Source organism: Dermochelys coriacea, chromosome 3 (genome assembly GCF_009764565.3).
Source record: "Dermochelys coriacea isolate rDerCor1 chromosome 3, rDerCor1.pri.v4, whole genome shotgun sequence".
Lineage (NCBI taxonomy): Eukaryota > Metazoa > Chordata > Testudines > Dermochelyidae > Dermochelys > Dermochelys coriacea.
This window is the reverse complement of record NC_050070.1, coordinates 141,252,781-141,277,266: the sequence shown is the minus strand read 5'-3', so window position 1 is coordinate 141,277,266 and position 24,486 is coordinate 141,252,781.

Here is a 24,486-nt window from a genome sequence, read left to right as displayed (position 1 = left end):
GCCTCTTGTTCATATTCCGACCTATTCATGATGACGACAGCACCTCCTTTGTCAGCCTTTTTGATTATGATGTCAGAGTTGTTTCTGAGGCTGTGGATGGCATTGTGTTCTGCACGGCTGAGGTTATGAGGCAAGTGATGCTGCTTTTCCACAATTTCAGCCCGTGCACGTCGGCGGAAGCACTCTATGTAGAAGTCCAGTCTGCTGTTTCGACCTTCAGGAGGAGTCCACCCAGAATCCTTCTTTTTGTAGTGTTGGTAGGAAGGTCTCTGTGGGTTAATACGTTGGTCAGAGGTGTGTTGGAAATATTCCTTGAGTCGGAGACATCGAAAATAGGATTCTAGGTCACCACAGAACTGTATCATGTTTGTGGGGGTGGAGGGGCAAAAGGAGAGGCCCCGAGATAGGACAGGACAGGCCCAACAAAGAAAATAACAGAACGCCACTAGCCATCACCTTCAACCCCCAACTAAAACCTCTCCAACGCATCATCAAGGATCTATAACCTATCCTGAAGGACGACCCATCACTTTCACAGATCTTGGGAGACAGGCCAGTCCTTGCTTACAGACAGCCCCCCAACCTGAAGCAAATACTCACCAGCAAACACACTCCACACAACAGAACCACTAATCCAGGAACCTATCCTTGCAACAAAGCCCGTTGACAACTCTGTCCACATATCTCTTCAGGGGACACCATCATAGGGCCTAATCACATCAGCCACACTATCAGAGGCTTGTTCACCTGTGCATCTACCAATGTGATATATGCCATCATGTGCCAGCAATGCCTCTCTGCCATGTGCATTGGTCAAACTGGACAGTCTCTACATAAAGAATAAATGGACACAAATCAGACGTCAAGAATTATAACATTCAAAAACCAGTCAGAGAACACTTCAATCTCTCTGGTCACTCGATCACAGACCTAAGAGTGGCTATACTTCAACAAAAAAGCTTCAAAAACAGACTCCAACGAGAGACTGCTGAATTGGAATTAATTTGCAAACTGGATACAATTAACTTAGGCTTGAATAGAGACTGGGAATGGATGAGTCATTACACAAAGTAAAACTATTTCCCCATGTTATTTCTCCCCCCCACTGTTCATCAGATGATCTTGTTAACTGCTGGAAATGGCCACCTTGCTTGTCACCATGAAAGGTTTCCCTCCTTCCCCCCCCCCCGTCCCCCCGCTGCCGGTGATGGCTCATCTTAAGTGATCACTCTCCTTACAGTGTATATGATAAAACCCATTTTTTCATATTCTCTGTGTGTGTATATAAATCTCCCCATTGTATTTTCCACCAAATGTATCCGATGAAGTGAGCTGTAGCTCATGAAAGCTTATGCTCATCTATACCTGTTGTAAGTCTACTAAAGTCAATAGTGTTACACAAGGTATTAACTTCACTAATGAATTAAAGTGAATGTTGGGCAGCTGCATGGAATTTAAATTAAAAAGATATTTGTTTTCTCCTTTGGCGCTAATACTCTTTCTCAGTCAGGAAGAATTTTTTTTTAATCATATATTTATTCCCCCACCTCCACACACAACAGATTGCTTTATATTAGTTGCTTGTTTGTTTTGGAAGAGAGTGTTCTTGCCCTTCTATGGTACAAAAAGTTATTGTTCATAAACTAAAACATTTTTAAAGGTATGAAAATGTTTAAAATTGTGAAAGCATTATAGGATAGTAATCGTATGTCATGAAACTATTTTAAAAATGAAGGCCTATGATCTATTTCTAGTCTTACACTCTATCTAGAACGAAATGGCAGTATATCTGTTTAGAAAGTATGAGGTAACAATTTTTTACCAACTAGCTCTTTTTATATTTTATATGATTTATATAATATATACGCATGCGCGCGCTCTCTCTCTCTCTCTCTCTCTCAAAGTGAATTTTGCACTTGTGAAAGTGACTTGACAGCCCTGGAGGCTGAGGATTATAAATACTTTAGTAAAATCTATTACTGTTAAATTTTTAATTTTTTTTGTAGTTCAGTGCTAGTACTGAAAGGATAAAAGTGCATTAGGAATAAACCATTCCTTATGCTTCTTAAACTCCATCTCCTCCCCGCCCCCGCCTTCACTCTCTAAAGAAAATAATCTGTGGAAAAGGTAGCTGCAAAAGAAGGGTTAGATAACGCGCATCTTTTGTTGTATAAAATGGCTGCTGTGGTAACTTCACACTGGTGAATCAGAGTGGCTGAGATGAATCCTGTTTTCAGCATATTTGGTAGTGTAAAGTATAAATTGAAGCCATTGGTGTGTTCTTTAGACAGCACTGTAACTCGGGGAATAAATAATGCATGTGCTTTTCTCTTTAACATCAAACATGGTGGCTAAAAAGGGAAAACTTCAAACCATTCCAGGGGTTCTAACATGTAGAGAATTCAGAATTCCAGTGTTTACTGCAGAAAGGATTTGTCAGATATAAAGGCTATAATACAGTAAACAGAGCAAGAAACGAAAATATAAAGATGGCTCTTGCTGAAATAATCTTAAAAGAACAGGGTGAGAGAGAGCTGTACAGTGACAGCATAAAGTACAGTATCTCTTTTCTAGAGAAGTAGTAAGAGGAGTGTTTGTTCTTATTCATGTAAATCCATTTTAAGAATAGGGGACATACACTCCAGGGTAGCAGAAATTAATAGTAAGCCACATTTAGTTTTACTTCAGAAACTGACAGGACCCAATCCTGGGGCCATTGAAGTCAATGAGAGTTTTACCATTGATTTAACAGAGAGCAAGTTCAGACCTATAGTATACAGATTAACCAGATTTAATTGTATTTGTTTACCAAAAAAAAAAAATATTTGACAGTGTCTTTATATGCTTTATATAATTGTGCATCATCTTATGTTGGGTTATGCTATGTTACAGCAACTACATGAAACAAAAAAAGAGAACCACAGTGAAGTTTCTTTAGTTTCTCATTTAAATGAATGGAAACCACAATCTCTTATTGTTCATGCTGTGAATATTCAGAATAGTTTCCAAAGATGATCTTTAAACTGAAGATTTTAGGCCCCAATCCACCAAATCATTTAAGCACATGCTTAACTTTAATCACATGAGTAGTTCCACTGATTTCACATGCTTAAAGGTAAGCATGTACTTAAGGCCTTGGTCCACCAAAGCACTTAAAGAAAGAATGTTTCTTATAGGTACAAAAGGACCAGATTATCTCAATATGTGTATGATCCGGATAGATTGTTTTGACAGGTGACATTTAAAATGGGCACCTCCTTTGAATACTTGAGCATCTTTAAAAAGAAAAGGAGTACTTGTGGTACCTTGTGCATCTGATGAAGTGAGCTGTAGCTCACGAAAGCTTATGCTCAAATAAATTTGTTAGTCTCTAAGGTGCCACAAGGACTCCTTTTCTTTTTGCGAATACAGACTAACACGGCTGCTACTCTGAAACCTGAGCATCTTTAGTTTCAAGTCATAAGGCAAAATATTCAGTCACCTCAAGAGATAAGTAACAATATGTGTTAATACTCCCCAAAAAGTATCTCAAGGGACCGAAAGCTATAATAATGTATATGATATAGCATGATAGAACTGGAAGGGACCTCAAGAGGTCATCTAGTGCAGTCCCCTGCACTCAAGGAAGGACTAAGTATTATCTAGACCGTCCCTGACAGGTGTTTGTCCAACCTGCTCTTAAAAAATCCCCAGTGATGGAGATTCCACAACCTCCGTAGGAACTTATTCCAGTGCTTAACCACTCTGACAGTTAGGAAGTTTTTCCTAATGTACAACCTAAACTGCCCTTGCTGCAATTTAAGCCCATTGCTTCTTGTCCTATCCTGAGAGGTTAAGAAGAACAATTTTTCTCCCTCCTCCTTGTAACAACCTTTTTTGTACTTGAAAACTGTTATCATGTCCCCTCTCAGTCTTGTCTTCTCTTCTCCAAACTAAACAAACCCAATTTTTTCAATCTTCCCTCATAGGTCATGTTTTCTAGACCTTTAATAGTTTTTGTTGCTCTTCTCTGGACTTTCTCCAATTTGTCCACATCTTTCCTGAAATGTGGTGCCCAGAACTGGACTCAATACTCCAGTTGAGGCCTAATCAGCATGGAGTAGAGCGGAAGAATTATTTCTCGTGCCTTGCTTACAACACTCCTGCTGATACATCCCAGAATGATTTTTGCTTTTTTTGCAACAGTGTTACACTGTTGACTCTTATTTAGCTTGTGGTCCACTATGACCCCTAGATCCCTTTCTGCAGTACTCCTTCCTAGGCGGTTGTTTCCCATTTTGCATGTGTGCAACTGATTTGTTCCTTCCTAAGTGGAGTACTTTGCATTTTTCCTTATTGAATTTCATCCTACTTACTTCAGACCATTTCTCCAGTTTGTCCAGATCATTTTGAATTTTAATCCTATCCTCCAAACACTTTCCACCCCTCCCAGCTTGGTATTGTCCACACACTTTTTTATAAGTGTACTCTCTAAGCCATTATCTAAACCATTGATGAAGATATTGAACAGAACCGATCCCTGTGGGACTCCACTTGTTATGCCCTTCCAGAATGACTGTGAACCAGTGATAACTACTCTCTGGGAACAATTTTCCAACCAGTTATGCACCCACTTTATAGTAGCTCCATCTAGGTTGTATTTCCTTATTTTGTTTATGAGAAGGTCATGCGAGACAGTATCAAAAGCCTTACTAAAATCAAGGTATACCACATCTACCACTCCCCCCATCCACAAGGCTTGTTACCCTGTCAAAGACAGCTATCAGGTTGGCTTGACGTGATTTGTTCTTGACAAATCCATGCTGACTGTTACTTTTCACCCCATATATATTGTCATTATCAATATATTTTTCCAACAAGCCCATTCAATTACTAAGTATTGTATATAAACAGGAAAAAATTGTTAAATTTAAGTTGTTTGCTACTTTTATTTGGGTATATAGATATGAATGGGAATTAGTGCCTGAATAAAAAGTGTAAATTCAGGACCTTAAATGTAATTTATTAATTTAATATATTTGATTCTAGCTTTTTTAAAATTGTAGCTCTGCAGAACGAACAAGGATAAAAAGTATATTTGTCATTAAATAAAGAAGATCTGACCCTACATCTCTGTAGGGAGCATATCTGCTGAGTAAGGAGAAGAAATTATTATATAGTCTCTTCAAATTTATACACTTTATAGTGTTTAGATAGTCTATCTATTTATGAGTGCATCCAGACTGCCCTCCAACTATTTTACAAGCTTTCACAGGATCTGTTTTCCTTTCTAAAAACATGATGAATATAAATGCAGCTGGAAATATCAAGGTATACAACGCTGTTGAAAAAAAATATATAGTTGTTTGTGACACTGACAGACTGTTATGACCCATAACAACTTAACAAAGAGGCATTGAAATGTAAGCAGGACAATTTACTTGCATGTGAATTTCAAAGAGAGATACTAGACCAGCAATCATTAACCCATTCATTTGCAGTAATAGAAATCAAGGATTACTAAGCATATTTGTCTGTGTTTATCTATATCCTGTTTTAAGTTTAACAATGAAGCTTGTAGATGCTAATTCCCTTTCATGTCTTAATTGCCTTTGCCCTGGTCTACACTAGGCATTGAGGTCGAATTTAGCAGCATTAAATCGATGTAACTCTGCACCTGTCCACATGATGAAGCCCTTTTCTTCGACTTAAAGGTTCTTAAAATCAATTTCCTTACTCCACCCCTGACAAGGGGATTAGCACTGAAATCGGTTTTGTTGGGTCGAATTTGGAGTACTGTGGACGCAATTAGATGGTATTGGCCTCTGGGAGCTATCCCAGAGTGCTCCATTGTGACCACTCTGGACAGCACTCTCAACTCGGATGCACTGACCAGATAGACAGGAAAAGGCCCGCGAACTTTTGAAATTCAATTTCCTGTTTGGCCAGTGTGGCAAGCTGCAGGTGACCATGAAGAGCTCATCAGCAAAGGTGACCATGGAGTCCCAGAATCGTAAAAAAGCTCCAGCATGGACCAAACGGGAGGTATGGGATCTGATTGCTGAATGGGGAGAGGAATCCGTGCTATCAGAACTACATTCCAGTTTTCGAAATGCCAAAACATTTGTGAAAATCTCCCAAGGCATGAAGGACAGAGGCCATAACAAGGACCCGAAGCAATGCCACATGAAACTTAAGGAGCTGAGACAAGCCTACCAGAAAACCAGAGAGGTGAACGGCCGCTCCGGGTCAGAGCCCCAAACATGCCACTTCTATGATGAGCTGCATGCCATTTTAGGGGGTTCAGCCACCACTACCCCAGCCGTGTTGTTTGACTCCTTCAATGGAGATGGAGGCAACATGGAAGCAAGTTTTGGGGATGAGGAAGACTATGAGGAGGAGGAGGTTGTAGATAGCTCACAGCAAACAAGCAGAGAAACCGGTTTTCCCAACAGCCAGGAACTGTTTCTCACCCTGGACCTGGAGCCAGTACCCCTGAACCCACCCAAGACTGCCTCCTGGACCCACCAGGCGTATAAGGGACTTCTGGGAGTGTACCTTTTTAAAATACTATACAAGGTTTAAAAGCCAGCATGTTTAATGATTGATTTGCCCTGGTATTCATGGCTCTCCTGGATATACTCCCAAAGCCTTTGCAAAAGGTTTCTGGGGACAGCAGCCTTATTTCATCCACCATGGTAGGACACTTTACCACTCCAGGCCAGTAGCACGTACTCGGGAATCATTGTAGAACAAAGCATTGCAATGTTCAAACAGCATCCGTTCTTTATCTCTCTGTATTATCCTCAGGAGAGTGATATCATTCATGGTCACTTGGTTGAAATAGGGTGCTTTTCTTAAGGGGACATTCAGAGGTGCCCGTTCCTGCTGGGCTGTTTGCCTATGGCTGAACAGAAATGTTCCCCACTGTTAGCCACGTGATGGGGGAAGGCAAAATGCGACCTTGTAACGAAAGCACATGTGCTATGTATGTAATGTTAACAGCAAGGTTTACCGTGAAAGAGTGTACCCATTGTTCTGTAAAATGTGTCTTTTCAAATACCACTGTCCCTTTTTTTTCTCCACCAGCTGCATGTGTTTCAAGGATCACAGGATCTTCTCCTTCCCAGAGGCTAGCGAAGATTAGAAGATGAAAAAAATGCACTCGTGATGAAATGTTCTCTGAGCTCATGCTGTCCTCCCACACTGACAGAGCACAGACGAACACATGGAGGCAGACAATGTCAGAGTGCAGGAAAGCACAAAATGACCGGGAGGAAAGGTGGCGGGCTGAAGAGAGGGCTGAAGCTGAAAGGTGGCGGCAGCGTGATGAGAGGAGGCAGGATTCAATGCTGAGGCTGCTGGGGGATCAAACTAATATACTCCAGCATATGGCTGAGCTGCAGAAAAGGCAGCAGGAGCACAGACTGCCACTACAGCCCCTGTGTAACCAACCGCCCTCCTCCAAGTTCCATAGCCTCCTCACCCAGATGCCCAAGAATGCATTGGGGGGGCCTCCAGCCACTCCACCCCAGAGGATTGCCCAAGTAACAGAAGGCTGGCATTCATTACGTTTTAAACTTTTAAAGTGCTGTGTGGCCTTGTCCTTCCCTCCTCAACCACCCCTCCTGGGCTACCTTGGTAATTATCCCCCTATTTGTGTGATGAATTAATAAAGAATGCATGAATGTGAAGCAACAATGACTTTATTGCCTCTGCAAGCGGTGATCGAAGGGAGGTGGGGAGGGTGGTTAGCTTACAGGGAAGTAGAGTGAACCAAGGAGTGGGGGGTTTCATTAAGGAGAAACAAACAGAACTTTCACACCGTAACCTGACTAGTCATGAAACTGGTTTTCAAAACTTCACTGATGTGTACCGCACCCTCCTGTGCTCTTCTAACTGCCCTGGTGTCTGGCTGTGTGTAACCAGCAGCCAGGCAATTTGCCTCAACCTCCCACCCCACCATAAACGTCTCCCCCTTACTCTCACTGATATTGTGGAGCACACAGCAAGCAGTAATAACAGTGGGAATATTCGCAAAAAAGAAAAGGAGTACTTGTGGCACCTTAGAGACTAACAAATTTATTTGAGCATAAGCTTTCGTGAGCTACAGCTCACTTCAGTTTCGCTGAGGTCTAACCGAGTCAGTAAACTGCACCAGTGCACTTTTAAACATCCAAATGCACATTCTACCACCATTCTGCACTTGCTCAGCCTGTAGTTGAACAGCTCCTGACTACTGTCCAGGCTGCCTATGTATGGCTTCATGTGCTGTGGCATTAAGGGGTAGGTTGGGTCCCCAAGGATAACTATAGGCATTTCAACATCCCCAACGGTTATTTTCTGGTCTGGGAAGAAAGTCCCTTCCTGCAGCTTTTGAAACAGACCAGAGTTCCTGAAGATGCGAACGTCATGTACCTTTCCCGGCCATCCCACATTGATGTTGGTGAAACGTCCCTTGTGATCCACCAGTGCTTACAGCACTATTGAAAAGTACCCCTTGCGGGTTATGGATTCGCCAGCTTGGTGCTCTGTTGCCATGATAGGGATATGGTTCCATCTATGGCCCCACCACATTTAGGGAATCCCATTGCAGCAAAGCCATCCACTATGACCTGCACATTTCCCAGGGTCACTACCCTTGATAGCACCAGATCTTTGATTGCGTTGGCTACTTGCATCACAGCAGCCCTCACAGTAGATTTGCCCACTCCAAATTGATTCCCAAAGCGTTGCAAGCTTCCACAGGGCTATTGCCACTCATTTCTCAACTGTGAGGGCTGCTCCCATCTTGGTATTCTTGTGTGACAGAGCAGGGGAAAACAAGTCACAAAGTTCTATGAAAGTGCCCTTACACATGCGAAAGTTTCGCAGCCATTGGGAATCGTCCCAGACCCGCAACACTATGCGGTCCCACCAGTCTGTGCTTGTTTCCCGGGCCCAGAATCGGCGCTCCACCGCATGCGCCTGCCCCATTAGCACCATGATGCCCACATTGCCAGGGCATGTGCTTTGAGAGAAGTCTGTGTCCATGTCCTCGTCACTCTCGTAACCACACAGTCGTCACCTACTCACCCGGTTTCACTTTGCCAGGTTCTGGTGCTGCATATACTGCTGGATAATGCGTGTAGTGTTTATTGTGCTCTTAATTGCCAAAGTGATCAGAGTGGGCTCCATGCTTGCCGTGGTATGGCGTCTGCACAGAAAAAATGCGCGGAACAATTGTCTGCTGTTGCCCTGACGGAGGGAGGGGCGACTGACGACATGGCTTACAGGGTTGGCTTACAGTGAATTAAAATCAACAACGGGGGTGGCTTTGTGAGAAATTGAATGGCTGCCTCAAGGATAGAACTCAAAATTGGGTTTAGCAGGCCATTGATTTCACAGAGGGAGGGCAGGAGGGAGGAGACATACGGTGATGGTTAGCTGAGCGGGCTCCATGCTTGCTGTGGTATGGCATCTGCACAGCTAACTCAAGAAAAAAGGCGCAAAATGATTGTCTGCCCTTGCTTTTACGGAGGGAGGGAGGGAACGGGGGCCTGACGATATGTACTCGGAACCACCCGCGGCAATGTTTTAGCCCCATCAGGCACTGGGATTTCTACTCAGAATTCAAATGGGCGGTGGAGACTGCGGGAACTGTGGAATAGCTACCCACAGTGCAAAGCTCCGGAAGTTGACGGTTGCCTCAGTACTGTGGACACAGTCCGCCGACTACATGCACTTAGAGCATATGTGTGGGGACACACACACTCGACTGTATAAAAATGCTTTCTACAAAACCAACTTCTATAAATTTGACCTAATTTCGTAGTGTAGACATACCCTTAATTACTTATGTGACTATGTCCGGTTAACCTTAAGATCAAAGAAGTGAAAGATACTGCAGGACACTAATAATATTATCTACATTGTCTTCTGTTTAACTATCTATGCTATAATGAAGTACAGACTAATCGCCTTATGTGAATAAATGCAGCTAGTTTACCTGGGTATGTCTATTCTTTCTGGGGAGAAGGACCAACTGTGACAATTGCTGAGAGAAGGCTTGTCAGCCCCTAGAGAATTATTAAGGAAAGCCTCGGGCCTGATCTTTTCATCTCAGGCCTGCTTAAAGTTTAACAGAGAAGGTCAAAGCCATAAAACTGAGGTCTCCGGGATTACTCTGGAATTCTCATGGAAGAATTTGAACAGACTCTATGCCTGGACTGCCTATTGGACCATAACCCTTTACATTGATTCCAGAAAGACTTTTACAAATCACCAGTCTCACTATCTCTGCTATGTTTCAGAGTAGCAGCCATGGTAGTCTGTATCCGCAAAAAGAAAAGGAGTACTTGTGGCATCTTGGAGACTAACAAATTTATTTGAGCATGAGCTTTCGTGAGCTACAGCTCACTTCATCAGATGCACGCAGTAGAAAATACAGTGGGGAGATTTTATATACAGAGAGAACATGCTCATGAAAGCCTATGCTCAAATAAATTTGTTAGTCTCTAAGGTGCCACAAGTACTCCTTTTCTTTTTGCAAATACAGACTAATACGGCTGCTACTCTGAAACCTTTAGTTTTAGTTACTAGAGGATTGGCATCAGTGTGATTATTGGTTAAGGTCTGAGACTCATATTGACCTGGGGATACATAGATTCATAGATACTAAGGTCAGAAGGGACCATTCTGATCATCTAGTCCGACCTCCTGCACAGCGCAGGCCACAGAATCTCACCCACCCACTCCTATGAAAAACCTCACCCATGTCTGAGCTATTGAAGTCCTTAAATCATGGTTCAAAGACTTCAAGGAGCAGAGAAGCCTCCCTCAAATCAACCATGCCCCATGCTACAGAGGAAGGCGAAAAACCTCCAGGGCCTCTCCAATCTGCCCTGGAGGAAAATTACTTCCCGACCCCAAATATGGCAATCAGCTAAACCCTGAGCATATGGGCAAGATTCACCAGCCAGATACCCAGGAAAGAATTTTCCATAGTAACTCAGATCCCATCCATCTAATATCCCATCTCAGGGGATTTGGCCTATTTACCCTTAATATTTAAAGATCAATTAATTACCATTATCCCATCATACCATCTCCTCCATAAACTTATCGAGTAGAATCTTAAAACCAGATAGATCTTTTGCCCCCACTGCTTCCCTTGGAAGGTTATTCCAAAACTTCACTCCTCTGATGGTTAAAAACCTTCGTCTGATTTCAAGTCTAAACTTCCTGGTGGCCAGTTTATACCCATTTGTTCTTGTGTCCACATTGGTGCTGATCTGAAATAATTCCTCTCCCTCTCCTATATTTATCCCTCTGATATATTTATAGAGAGCAATCATATCTCCCCTCAACCTTCTTTTAGTTAGGCTAAACAAGCCAAGCTCCTTAAGTATCCTTTCATAAGACAAGTTTTCCATTCCTCGGATCATCCTAGTAGCCCTTCTCTGTACCTGCTCCAGTTTGAATTCATCCTTTTTAAACATGGGAGACCAGAACTGCACACAGTATTCTAGGTGAGGTCTCACCAGTGCCTTGTATAACGGTACTAAAACCTCCTTATCCCTACTGGAAATGCCTCTCCTGATGCATCCCAAAACCACATTAGCTTTTTTCACAGCCATATCACATTGGCAGCTCATAGTCATCCTATCATCAACCAATACTCCAAGGTCCTTCTCCTCTTCCGTTACTTCTAATTGATGCGTCCCCAACTTATAACTAAAATTCTTGTTATTAATCCCTAAATGCATAACCTTACACTTCTCACTATTAAATTTCATCCTATTACTATTACTCCAGTTTACAAGGTCATCCAGATCCTCCTGTATAATATCCCGATCCTTCTCCGAATTGGCAATACCTCCCAGCTTTGTATCATTTGCAAACTTTATTAGCACACTCCCACTTTTTGTGCCAAGGTCAGTAATAAAAAGATTAAATAAGATTGGTCCCAAAACCGATCCCTGAGGAACTCCACTGGTAACCTCCCTCCAACCTGACAGTTCTCCTTTCAGTAGGACCCGTTGCAGTCTCCCCTTTAACCAATTCCTTATCCACCTTTTGATGTTCATATTGATCCCCATCTTCTCCAATTTAACTAATAATTCCCCATGTGGCACAGTATCAAATGCCTTACTGAAATCTAGGTAAATTAGATCCACTGCATTTCTTTTATCTAAAAAATCTGTTACTTTTTCAAAAAAGGAGATTAGGTTGGTTTGGCACGATCTACCTTTTGTAAAACCATGTTGTATTTTGTCCCATTTACCATTGACTTCAATGTCCTTAACTAATTTCTCCTTCAAAATTTTTTCCAGGACCTTGCATACTACAGATGTCAAACTAACTGGCCTGTAGTTACCCGGATCACTTTTTTTTCCTTTCTTAAAAATAGGAACTATATTAGCAATTCTCCAATCATTCGGTACTATTCCTGAGTTTACAGATTCATTAAAAATTCTTGCTAATGGGCTTGCAATTTCAGGTGCCAATTCCTTTAATATTCTTGGATGAAGATTATCTGGGCCCCCCGATTTAGTCCCATTAAGCTGTTTCAGTTTTGCTTCTACCTCTGATATGGTAATATCTACCTCTATATTCTCCTTCCCATTTGTCATGCTACCATTATCCCCAAGATCCTCTTTAGCCTTATTAAAGACTGAGGCAAAGTATTTGTTTAGATATTGGGCCATGCCTAGATTATCTTTAACCTCCGCTCCATCCTCAGTGTTAAGCGGCCCCACTTCTTCCTTCTTAGTTTTCTTCTTATTTATATGGCTATAGAACCTTTTACTATTGGTTTTAATTCCCTTTGCAAGGTCCAACTCTACTCGACTTTTAGCCTGTCTCACTTGATCCCTACATGTTCTGACCTCAATTAGGTAGCTTTCCTTGCTGATCCCTCCCATCTTCCACTCCCTGTATGCTTTCAGCTTCTTCTTAATCACCTCTCTAAGATGCTTGCTCATCCAGCTTGGTCTACAACTCCTTCCTATGAATTTTTTCCCCTTTCTTGGGATACAGGCTTCCGATAGCTTCTGCAGTTTTGATTTAAAGTAATCCCAGGCCTCCTCTACCTTTAGATCCATAAGTTCTTCAGTCCAATCCACTTCCCTAACTAATTTCCTTAATTTTTGAAAGTCAGCCCTTTTGAAATCAAAAACCCTAGTTGCAGATTTATTTTTGTTAATCCTTCCATTTAGTTTGAACTGAATTAGCTCATGATCACTTGAGCCAAGATTGTCCCCTACAACCATTTCTTCTATGAGGTCCTCGCTACTCACCAAAACCAAATCTAAAATGGCATCCCCTCTAGTCGGTTCAGCAACTACTTGATGAAGGAATCCATCAGCTATCGCATCTAGGAAAATCTGAGCCCTATTATTATTACTAGCACTGGTCCTCCAGTCTATATCTGGGAAGTTAGTCTCCCATGATCACGCAGTTTCCATTAGTATTTACTTCATTAAAGATATTAAAAAGGGCTCTATCCATATCCAGATTAGATCCTGGAGGTCTATAGCACACCCCAAGCACTATCATAGGAGAGGCTTTACTAGTTATCTTCCCCAGTGTAATTTTTGCCCAGAAGGACTCTGTCTTATCCACTGAATCGCTTCTTATTTCTTTACAGTCTACCTCATCATTGATATACAATGCTACTCCACCACCTTTACCTTTGTTTCTGTCTTTCCTAAACAGGACATACCCTTCAATACCTGTAGTCCAGTCATGACTACTATTCCACTATGTTTCTGTTATCCCTATAATATCTGGTTTCACTTCCTGCACCAGTAGCTCTAGTTCCTCCATTTTGTTACCTAGACTCCTCGCATTGGTGTACAAACATCTTAATTTTTGCAGTTTGACCTCGCTCACATTTTGTACCCTATTAGGCACAGTCATTCTACAGCCAGTATAACCTATTAGACTAGTATCCACACCGCCCTCTCTCCTTATATACATTCTCCTACCCACGGCTGTATCCTTTCTTACTTCGTCTTCTTCCCTCTCAATGCTAAAATCTGGCGTGGAGATTTCCTGGACATCTCCCATCCATCTCCCCTCAAAGAGAGCTTTAAACTAGGAATTATCAGTTGTGCCAGCCTCGATCCTAGAAGTCCATTTCCTTCCTTACTCAGATGAAGTCCATCCCGAGATAACTGTCCTCTGTCCGTGAATGCCTCCCAGTGGCCATACATCCCAAAGCCCTCTTTATAGCACCACTGCCTAAGCCATCTGTTGACAGTCATAATCTTGTCACACCTTTGTTGCCCTTCTCTAGGAACAGGCAGGATCCCGCTAAAGATCACCTGAGCCTCAATTTCCTTAAGCGTCTTCCCCAGCCTAGCATAGTCTCCCTTAATACTTTCCAGCGAGAATCTAGCCATATCATTTGTTCCCACATGAAGGATAATTAGGGGATTCTTTCCCACTCCCTTTAGGATCCTTTTCAACCTCAGGTCTACATCCCGTATCTTAGCACCCGGAAGACGGCACACCCTTCTATTCTCTGGATCAGCTCTAGTTACAGGCCTGTCTATTCTTCTCAATAAAGAGTTCCCTATCACATAGACCTGCCTTTTCCTGGTGACTGTGCTATTCTCCAGACTCTCCCCTGTTCCCTCTGGCTGCAAGTTCTTTCCATTCCTGTTTTCCCTTATAATCCTCTTCAACCCATCCTGTATCCTCCTGGGGCTCATATTTGGTGTAGTCTCCCTTGACTCTTCCGCTTTTCCTATAGGACTAGCCTCTCTTCTCTTCTTCCTTACCCTTCCACCTTCAACAAGTACCTGCTTAGCCCCTTCTTCATTTTCCAACTCTGCAAACCTATTCCTAAGCTCTATTTCTCCTTCACTAGCCCGTCTTTTCCTCTGCCTGGTTCTTTTAGTCACATGTTTCCACTGACCACTTTCCTCACCCAGTCTCCCCTCAAAATTCCCCAGCCCTGCTTCCATCCGTGAGTCTGAGCTTTTCCCTTCAGATACCTCATATCGTTGCTCCTTCCTCTGCTCAAACCCCTTCCTAAACTCAACGAGACTTTCCACCTGCATCTCCAAACCTCAGATCTTTTCCTCCATCAGCTCTATCAGACGGCATTTCATGCAGAAAAAACTCTTACCGGTTCCCCCCTCCAGGATCAGGTACATACCACAGCTTCCACATCCAGTCATCCTCAATGTGTCTTCCACTACAGGAGTCACTCCCACAGCTGCCTCTTTATCTGTCATCGCCTTCCCACCTGTTAATCTGGGAAACACAAGCCACACCAAAAAGACCCCCCCCCCCCCAGCAAAAGCAAACCCCAAACAAGCACCACAATCCAAACTCCCTTGCAAACTCCCACTCAAACTCCCCTGTTTAGAGCTCTGTTTGCTAGCTCCTGTGCCGCTGCAGCTGTCTGGATAAGTGTCCAGTCCTTGGTGAACCTCACGTATGGTGAATCAGGTTTTCCGTAACCCCTCACTATATAAGACTTGGTTGCCTAGATGGGAGCCATGAGCTGGAATGCTAAAGGGGACTGTGTTTGGCTTCTTAACCAGTCTGGTATTGCAGAAACTGTTTTGGCTTGGTGATTCTAAATATAGAATAAATCACCAATTCTGGGGATTGTCTGCCCTATTTCTTGAAGTCTGCCTTGGGTAAGGTGTTCTCAGTGACCCATCCAGGCACCTGATCACATTGTTTCCTAGAAGTTTAGAGATATTCAAAAAAACTGTTGCACTCCAGTGACTCTGCAGTGTTGAGTATCAAGTTATCTGCTAATATGTTGTCTTTTTCTTTAAATGCTGATCAAGCCTTAACGCTTCAAGCTTTTCAGTCAAGCACTGTGGCCCTAACTGCACTGAGGCAGAGCCTTTGAAGCTAAAGATTGCCAAAAGCACAGACCAAATCAATATGTTATCAGTTCAGTAAGTATTTCCTATCTATAATATTAGAGAGCCTTTTTGTTTTTCATTTAAGGTTCTTGGTGTGAAATTAATCCCTCATTTAGGATGTTTTTTTCACTGTAACAACTTAATAATTTGTTATGAGGCAGACTGAACTTTTGATTGGGGTGGTGTGGAGAGCAGAATATGCCTCATTCCTGGAGACAGCCACTCTGACTCAGTTTTCAACTCAATGAAATTTTCATGAAAAAATAACAGAGGGATTGTGATTACATAACTCTTCCTGTTGGTAGTTCTTCTTCTGTGACCTCGCCTTGCCATAGTGCATTCACTCACTCTCAGTATGGCATTCAGATGTTCTAATACTCTTCTACATACTGGATTCTTGTTCTTCCACTGTCCCTTTAAAAAAAGTATTGACCTCAACCCCCTAAATAAATAGAAATAGCCACCTTATTAATGCAACTTAAAGATGCATGCTGAAAATGGAAAAAGAAATGTACATTAAACATATTTTATCAAAAGGACGCTTGTGACAGTCTTTGGTCTAGTGAAATAAGACCCATCTCTCATAGGCACCGGTCTGTCTCAACCAACACCCCAGATCCAAATGTGAACTTCATAGCTCCGTCATAGACTGAGCCTGTCCTTTGTATATCTATGGGGGTTTGAAGTTTGTATCTCTGGATGGACTGAACCAAAATCCTACATCTTGAATGCTCCTAAACCTTTTTTTAAAAACAAGGGAGGAGAGGAGTTGAAATCCTCTAAACTTTCCAAAGTTGTAGGTTGTTTGAATTCGGCTTGTTACAGAGAGAAATTGGAACTGAAAACTTGGATTTGAACCTGGATCTGGTCTTTGGATCTAGGAATCCTTCCATGTGAGGGACCCTCGATAGGGACTGCAGGGCAGGGATATTCTAGCATGGACGGGGAAAGGGGCGTTATGAAGTAGGGTAAGGGGGTGATCAGCCTGTAGTCTTCCTATATATCCTCCTTTAAAGGAAGGAAAGGGAGGTATATCACCTCCTCCAGACACCATGGTTATAGATGGAGAAAGAGGGGAGAGACCCTAGTCACATTCCTCAATGGCTGTTGCAAACGAACTCTAAGTAGTATTCGCAAAAAGAAAAGGAGTACTTGTGGCACCTTAGAGACTAACAAATTTATTAGAGCATAAGCTTTCGTGAGCTAAAGCTCACTTCATCGGATGCATTTGGTGGAATTGTTTTCAGGATATTATCTAAAGAAGTCAGAAATCGGAATTCACTTTCTAATGTAGGTCTTCTATCAATAGGAATACAAGTGAGTGGGTTCTGATTATCCAATGGAGCTATGATCAGGTTTGAAAAGGTTATGGATACAACTTTTCTGTATAAGCATCATTCTTGTTTGGTACTTTTTTTTTTTACTTTACATATCACTTAGTTAGATTTTTGTGCTTGTTCCAGATGAGTGTTGATAAACAGCATAACTTTTCAATGATACAGCTCGGCAGCTGGAACCTGCTCCTGCAAACCCTTACTCACAAGTAGGTCCTGGAAACAGTTATTGGTTTCAGAGGGGCTACTCACATGAATAAGAATTTGCAGGCTTGCATCCTTTATTTTCAAAAAGAAAAGGAGTACTTGTGGCACCTTAGAGACTAACAAATTTATTAGAGCATAAGCTTTTGTGAGCTACAGCTCACTTCATCGGATGCATTTGGTGGAAAAAACAGAGGATAGATTTATATACACACACAGAGAACATGAAACAATGGGTTTATCATACACACTGTAAGGAGAGGTTTCAGAGTAGCAGCCGTGTTAGTCTGTATTCGCAAAAAGAAAAGGAGTACTTGTGGCACCTTAGAGACTAACAAATTTATTAGAGCATAAGCTTTCGTGAGCTCTGTAGCTCATGAAAACTGTAAGGAGAGTGATCACTTAAGATAAGCCATCACCAGCAGCAGGGGGGGGGGGGAAAGGAGGAAAACCTTTCATGGTGACAAGCAAGGTAGGCTAATTCCAGCAGTTAACAATATTCATGTTCTTGTTAACTGCTGGAATTAGCCTACCTTGCTTGTCACCATGAAAGGTTTTCCTCCTTTCCCCCCGCCCCTGCTGCTGGTGATGGCTTATCTTAAGTGATCACTCTCCTTACAGTGTGTATGATAAACCCATTGTTTCATGTTCTCTGTGTGTGTATATAAATCTCTCCTCTGTTTTTTCCACCAAATGCATCCGATGAAGTGAGCTGTAGCTCACGAAAGCTTATGCTCTAATAAATTTGTTAGTCTCTAAGGTGCCACAAGTACTCCTTTTCTTTTTGCGAATACAGACTAACACGGCTGCTACTCTGAATCCTTTATTTTGTTATCCAATTAATCATCACAATACTAATGTGAGATAGGTAACTATTCTCTCTGTTGCATAGCTGTGATAGCTGAGACACAGAAAGCTCGTGTAAGTGACTTGTCCAAGACCACAACAGGAGTCAGGGTCAGGGACAGGACTAGAGCTAGTGTTCCTGATTTCCAGTCCTGCTGTTCAGACTATTGGTTGCACCTATCTAATCACTTAAAACACACAAATACTACACTTTTTTAATATCTGCATTTTGTTCAAATCCTACCCTCGTTTGACTATACTGTGTGTTTACAATCAAAACAGTTGTGTTCTTTGTCAAGGGATTATTTTTTCTTACTGCTATCAATATTTAAACCTTATTTTTGTAAGACCTGACCTGTCAGAGCATCAGTACAAATTTGCAACCAAAACTGCATATTTTCAAGGGATTCCTTTTTCTATTTACCAATCTTAAGTATTTAATTTCTTGTTTTCCTTTAAGAGGTTTGAGGTAAAGAAAAACATAATTTAATTTTATTGTAAATTTCTTCTCTGATTTAAGTTCAGATGACTTTCAGATTTAAAGTGATAAAAATCTGTAAAGAGCCCATTTTAGGAGCAACCAAAAGTGTATTCCTGAATTACATAGTCGAAAAGCAAATAGGTGCCTTAATATTGCTCTTTACTAAGTTGTGTTGAAGTAGAGAAGAATATCATACTGGATTCTGAGTGACAGAACTTTTGAGTTTTAACCCTAATTCTGCCAATTATTTTCTACATGGTCTTGGGCAACTCATTAATCTCTACATGTTGGGTTGTCTCTGTAAAATGGAGATCATGATATTAGCCAACTTTTGTAAAACTTCCTGTAGAATAAAAGTAGAATATAAGTGCAAAGTATTAAAGAGAATTTTCTCCTCACTATCCAATTTGATTTCTCTATTTGTCATGCTTTGAAGAAAAGTTGTTGCAAAGCTCAATGTTGAAATTTCTGTTCCCAAGCAACATTTCTCACAATGAAAAGTTATGAAAAATATTGATTTCAGCAATGTTTAAATGTTTTATTTTGAGATTTTTTTGACTGAAATGAAATGTTTTGACATTCTTGAAATGGAAGCATTTCCATTTGGAATCGAAAATGAGTCAGTCTGATCTTAAACAGCATCTGTCTGTGGTACCTCGTGGGAGTTGTAGTTTGGATACCTCTTGTCCCCTTCTCCCATCTATGCCAGGCTCCTTGGCCAGACTACAGCTCCTTTGATACACCACATGCCTCAGTCAGATTTTGCACGAACTGGATTTTCCACTGAAAAATCAATGAGATGGAAAATTCCCAACCAGCTTTAGTAACTGCATAGTTGAAATGAAAACGTAAGTCTTGGGTTACTTTAATGATAAGGGTTTCAGTCATCTGGCCAGTGCAGGATGTGGCAGCCTACTAATTGAGCAGTGCATTTTCCAAAGAAAACTTGTGCTACAGGATCTGCAGTTCTGCCTATTTCACGCCCTCCCTCCTTCAGGTGAAGTTTAAGATGTAGGTTTTGTGCTGTAAAGCCTCAATGACTTGGGCCCTGCCTGAAATTATACATCCCCCCCATATCATATTGCTGCAATTGTGGTCAGAAGACCAACATGATCTGAAGACTCCTTGGTATAAATAAATAGAGTGCAGCCAGCAGTGCATTGTTCAGGAAAGGACTTCAAGCTTCCCACTCCCCCTCCTCAATGGCCTGAATTAGCTTGGGTTTGTTGATTTCAGGGCATGCTGCTCTACCCACCTATTTACCTGGAATTTGGGGAAGTAAGGAGCAAGATGGTATTAAACACTTATATTACTGAAGCATCTACAGGTCAATGGAAGAGAGTGTGATTTGTGTGGGGAGGGAAGTATTGTCAAGCCTGAATTTTACTATGGTTGATTATCCATATTGCCAAAGGTGCCTTAGAACCTAGGATCAGTGCTTTTGTGTGTGTGTGTGTCTCTCTCTCTATAAAATTCATGTAAAATAATACAATGCTTCTCTAGTTCATGTAATTTTAAGTCACACTAAAACACATTGTCTTGTGGTGTGTGTGTGTGTGTGTGTGTGTGTGTGTGTGTGTGTGTGTGTGTAATATTTAATTGCAAAGCAGGCAGGTCCAATAAAGTGTTTCATTGCAGGAACACAGTGTTAGTTTTCTGCAGCTGCTGGCCTGAAACTAAAAGAGGAGACACCAGCAGATAAAGAACAGAGAGTTAGGAAGGCAGGGAAGGGAGAAAGATACAGAAACCCACAGAGAATAGAGATCAAAGGACTCGGTGTCACATTTTCAATAAAACACAGGCATAGAAAACCATTGTATTGTTCTAAACTGACGATGCTACTATAATGGAAGGTTTTTTTCAAAAAAGAAAAGGGGTACTTGTGGCACCTTAGAGACTAACAAATTTATTTTATCTCTGTATACAAGGATTCTCAAACTTTCTTCACCAAAATTCCACTTTTTTTTTTCCTGCAGGATCTTATTCCAGAACACTTTGCCTGTCTACTTCAGGATCCTTTATGCTGTTTCAATGTTAAAAACAACAACAAAAGACCCCACCCATTAAAATACTGTGATACATTGATTTATTTTGGGGGGGGGGAGAGAGGGAGCAGTGTTTAAAAAGTTGTGCCATTTTTATTATTATTAGCCTTACCATAGCACAGACCCCATTGCGCTACATGCTCTACAAACACAGAATCAGATGGTCCCTGCCCTTAAGAATTTGCATCTTAACTACAAGACAAGATACAATGGATGGATACAGACAGACAGAGGAGTAAAAGGAAACAATGAGACTATATTGGGCAAATGACAGGCAAAGCACTCAGCATACCAGCAACCCAGTTGTTAAGTTTTCCATAGGCATCATAGAAAAGGAGGGTTTTAAGGAGGGTTTTGCAGATGTTTATGCGGAGTTCCTCCCAAGTGTGAGGAGCAGCATGGGGGAAAGCACAAAGGTCTTTCTTTGAAAATTTAACAAGTGGATAGTGGAAGCTGATATCATGGGTTAATCGGAAGCCAGAGTCAACATCTTGAAAGTGAATGAGATATGATAGGTAGGGTGGGACTAGATTGTGAAGGGCCCTGAAGGTGAAGATATTTGTCTTTATGTTTGATGTGCTAGAGAAGGGGAGCCCATGAAAGGATGCAAAGAGAGGGGTAATGTGGTCAAAATGATGAGCTAGGAAAATGATCTCTGCAGCAGCATTCTGAATGGATGTGAATGGGGCAAAGTTGTATCTGTTAAGGCCAGAGAAAAGAATGTTGAAATAACTGAGGTGTGAGATGATTAAAGCCTGGATGAGAGTTTTAGCAGAGCCTTTCCTATCCATCCACACTATCTTACACATTATGCAGAAAGAATAGGCAAGATCTAGCAATAGCCTGGATATGAAAGCCTAGAGAGAGATCTGAGTCAAAGATGGATGCCCAAGTTATGGGTCTGAGATGAGTGACAGGATGGTGGTGTTGTCCGCAATTATCAAGAAAGGAGGTGGGGGAAGAGTTTTTTGGGGAAGACTAAGAGCTGTGTTTTAGCCAAGGTTAACTTGCGCCGATTGATGGATAGACATCCACAAGGAGATGTCAGAAAGAGAGGCCAAGATTTTAGTTTGAACATAAGGTGACAGGTTTTGAGTAGAGAGGTAGATCTGTCAGTCATCACCATAGGGCTGATAGTTGAATTTGTGTTTGCAGATGAGCTTACCCATTGACAAGGTGTAGTGAGAGAAGAGAAGGGGACTAAGGTCAGAGCCCCATGGAGCCCCCACAGAAAGGTGGGGCCAGTTGAGGATACTCTCAAGGACACGCTGAAGGAATAATTAGAGAGCTAGGAGAAGAAACAGGAGAAAGCATTCACAGCAGCCAAGGGAGGACAAGATTTTAAGAACATGCTGGATGATGATGATGGAGGCGGAGAAAGATGGATGGAGTAGTGGTCTGAGCTTTAGCTGGGAAGAGGTCATTAGAGACTTTGGCGAGAGTGGCATCAGTGGGCTGCAAGGGATGGAAGCCCTATTGCAGAGGGTCTAGGATGTTGTTGGAGCGGGAGACCTCCAGACAGTGATTATAGACAGCACATTCAATGAGTTTAGAGATTAAAGTGAAATGAGGCAGTACTTGGAGAAGCAAGTGGGGTCAGTATGGTAGAGACTAAAACATGCCTGTATTGTGAGGGGGGAAAGGCAAAGGAGACTGAGAGGTTAAGGAGAAGACTAAGGCAGTGGATGCGAGGGACATCAGGATATGGGGTGGGATGGGGTCACTCGGGCAAGGGTAGAGATTAGAGGAGGAGAGCAGACAAGAAACGTGTACATCTGTGATGGGAGAAGGAGGAGGGAGTTGTAGGAGGAAAAGAGGGTAGGGAACATGAGGGGAGGGAGAAGGTCACGTCGTATTTTGGAAGCTAAGGTGTTGGATGGCTCATCAGTATGGAAACTGGAAATTGATATCTCCAAGGGTGAGTGTGGGAGATTGTAAGAAGGGAAAGAAAGACAACAGGAGTTGAAATCGGAGAGGAAGGCTGATGAGGAAGTGTTGGGCTGATGACAATAACACAGAGGGGGAGAGGAGAAGAGTCTGATGCAGTGCTTTTCAAAAGAGGGGAAAGAGTGGGAAGGTAGAAAAGGAACTGGAGGGGAGAAGCACCCCCCCTACAGTTTGATGCAGGGTGGGGAGTCTGAAAGAAGGAGAAACCTCTGTAAGAGAGGGCAGCTGAAGGAGTAGTGGGGGTCCAGGACTTTGTGAGAACGAGGAGCTGGAGGGAGTGAGATTTAAAGAGGTCCTGGAAGACATATCTTTTTAGGGATGGAGTGGGTGTTCCAGAGACAGCAAGAGAAGGGGAGGAGAGAGAGAGAGAGAGGGATGGGGCATGAGATGAGGTGGGGATACGTGTGGGAGGTGAAGAGAGAGGGAGGGAGAGCCAGGATTGGGGCAAGTGTCACCAGAGGTGAAGAGAAGGAAGCAGAGGAACGTGTGGATGTGGGAACTGGATTTGTGCTTGTGGGGGGAGGCGGGGACAGGGATGGAGAGGAGAAAGAAAGCGGATAGAGCTGGTGGGAAGAGTAGAGAGCTGAGGGTAACAAGGATGGGAAAGTGGAGCAACTGCGGGGTGGGCGGGAGGGAAGGATGCGGAAGGAGGAAGAGGATGGATGCTATGATGCAGAAGAGGCATGCGGTGAGCTATTGGTGAATGGCAAATGGACAAGATTGCAAACAAAAAAGCAATCTGTGATAATGTCTTCCACGGGCAGGCAGTGTAGTGGCTAGTTCGCTGGCCTTTCTGTCTGTAAGGCCAGAGGAGGTGATAAGGGGACCCAACCACCCTTTCTACTGGGTCCCAGCCCAGGACCATGAGTAAATCAACCCTTAAACAGGGGAGATGGTGTTTCCCTCCTGGCAGAGAGTTAAGACCTGCTTCCCTGGGCTACTTCCTACAAGTCTCTTCAGTGTGGGGCATGGCCTCACTAGTCCAATTGCCTCGAGTGCTTGGGCTTAATTGCATTCTCCCCTTCGTAGGGGAGCCCTTACTTGTCTCAAGTGGTTGTGCTGGCTGGCAGGTCGCTGAGCCATCTCTTGGGGCAGGCAGGCAGACAGAGAGCTCCTGGCTCCTCCCTAGTCAGCCCCCAACTGAGCCAGGCTCCCTTCTTTTCTCCACCTCCAGGCCTGGCGTTGGGTGCAGGTATAGCAGGGCAGGGCTAGTTGAATCCAAAGGTTCTTTCTTTCTTTAACCCTTGCTGTGCTGGACAGCAGTTTCTCTGCTCCCTCACAAAATCAAACAAAAACAAAAATGCAGTGTTTGAAAAAGGCTATGATTGTATGTGTGCAGCAGGTCCCTTTATAGGCAGCTAGAGTGTCTTGCTCCAGGGAGAGAGAAAAAGATATTTACATTCAGTACATAAAAAAAATTGGTAATTTCACAATTTAAAATATGCCAAAATGTATAAGTGATACGTTAGCTTATTATTGGAAAGGATATAACATATACTATATAATGCTATTTCCTTGAAGCCATTAAGGTTTTTCTCCCAACCAGAAGGACTGAAACCCTGTTGTTCTCTCTGTGTGTGTATATAAATCTCTCCTCTGTTTTTTCCACCAAATGCATCCGATGAAGTGAGCTGTAGCTCACGAAAGCTTATGCTCTAATAAATTTGTTAGTCTCTAAGGTGCCACAAGTACACCTTTTCTTTTTGCGAATACAGACTAACACGGCTGCTACTCTGAAACCTGTTTTTAAATGAAAGCATAGATTCTTTAGAAAA